The sequence below is a fragment of the Agrilus planipennis genome, unplaced genomic scaffold (assembly GCF_000699045.2).
Source record: "Agrilus planipennis isolate EAB-ADULT unplaced genomic scaffold, Apla_2.0 scaffold34, whole genome shotgun sequence".
Lineage (NCBI taxonomy): Eukaryota > Metazoa > Arthropoda > Insecta > Coleoptera > Buprestidae > Agrilus > Agrilus planipennis.
Window position 1 is genome coordinate 1,410,333 of NW_020439170.1, and position 2,124 is coordinate 1,412,456.

Below are 2,124 nucleotides of genomic sequence, written 5' to 3' on the forward strand. Positions count from 1 at the left end.
CCATACATCGAGCTTCGAGGATAATCCCAGGCCTTTCAAGTGGTCATAAACTGTTGAATTTGATAAATTTAACCTCAATCCGATCTCACGTGTTGTTATTCGCCGGTTCACATCAACCAATGCCTTTATCGTGTCTTTATCAGCTTCAACCGGCCTAAGTACACCTAGATATATTACCAGTTAGCGAATCAAGACGTATATGAATCAAAAACAGAAGCGAGTTAAAATTCCAAAGTATGTTAGGGTGGTGAAACGGGTCATACGGCGCATATGATCGCCAATCGCGTATTTCGTTTTCAGCCACTTTAGTGATTTACTCGTATCCTGACATTTTCGCTACTTCCCCATGAACATTGTTATTAAATTATAATATTATATTGTTTATTAATGATTATTATTAAGTTATTATTAGTATTCGTTCATAAAAATAAAAAAACAGTCTTAACTGAATATAACGTATCGCTCCACTGGCGTTCAAATTTTTAGTTTTGGGCAAAGCAACCAACTTACGCTCTTTGTAATGTCAGCAGAGATGTAAGTTTCGGCATCAGTAGGTATTAGTAGAAATAGTTTCCTGTAGACAAACTGTGCATCTAATGTCCTTGTTGTTGTTATTTTGTTTATTATTCCAGCGCACAAAGAGACGCATTTAAAATTGAATAGCAAGTTTGATTTTATGTTAGATTGCGTTATATCTAAACAACGTGGCATTATGGGCAACGTTACTCGGATAGGTACTCGAGCCAGAAAGCAATTTATCGTATCATAGTACAATAGAAGTCTTCAAACGACACGTTATTTTCGGAGAGGTGGCGCCTTACATAGCAAACGGAATATTTATATTAGGGAGCGTTATTTGTATTTTGTATAATACAAGTGACTGACGATTTTTCTTCGGATGTCATCTAATGTTTCGATTCCCGGTTTCGTCCGCAGAAAAACATTGTTTACGATTTCTGATGCTGTGATACAAATGGGCTGCCACCCACTTCTTTCCACACTCCCACCACTCAGATCCGCCTTCATCTAAATATCGACAATCTGCCGGAATATATATATATATCATTCTTTGTGTAAAAATCACCTCTTCCCTCCTATTCGTCCCCTCCATCATAGTTATTGTACAATACAAGAACTAACCTTGTTTTTTGACTTAAATGGGCGCCACTTTAAGTGGCAGGCCATCATATAGTCGGTGAAAAATGATGTGCTTACGGAAAAACCGAATGTAATAGTAATGCAGTTGGCAAATGCCCATCGAAAACAAATGGATTCGAGAATGTTTCTATATAAAGATATTTATTTATCTACAAGCCGGATTACCCTCGCTTCGCTCAGGAAAAATTAGTTACTCGGCAATTTGTAGTATCCTCTAGAAAATTCTTAAACATTTTCAAACTCTGTCGATATAGTGCATTCAGTATAAATTTGTGATATTTTGTATTTTAGTCCTTTGGATGGAAAGTTATTATGCCATATAACCCTTATTAAGTTGCAGGATTCGGTTGAGGAGGGTTCTAGAAGCACGGGATGTAGTTCTCGGTGATCTTTCAGATCAGTTTTAAGGTCCTCTAATCTTCCATTGTTTTTCTGAACAGCCAACTGTAAATACAGAGTACCTATGTAGAGAGCTTTTAATCTAATATAAATTTTTTTTTAAATATTGCAAGCGGTAAATTAGAATAAAAAGTTGCAGATACGACTCTGGTTAAATACTTATTATGCATTTAACTAATAGACACTTGTTAACATTTGTGTGAGTTATTAGAAAGTTCACAGATGGTAGGTCATGTCCGTCTAGATTGTTTTATATCTTCATTATCTTGCGAATAAACTTGTTGATATCTCGAGATAAAAATGTTCAGTCTCTTAGAGTCTCTGAAAGCGAGACTCGAGTCTTCGTTTCTCATCGAGTCTCTTTGGTGTCGCTGAGAAAGACTGTCGAGAGACTGTCAAAAAAACTGTTTAGCGTCTCTGAACGAGAGACTCGAATCTCTGAACGAGAGACTCGAATCTCTGAACGAGAGACTCGAATCTCTGAACGAGAGACTCGAATCTCTGAACGAGAGACTCGAATCTCTCAATAAGTGTGGTGTCTCGATAGACATGGTTGAAATTTTCAGC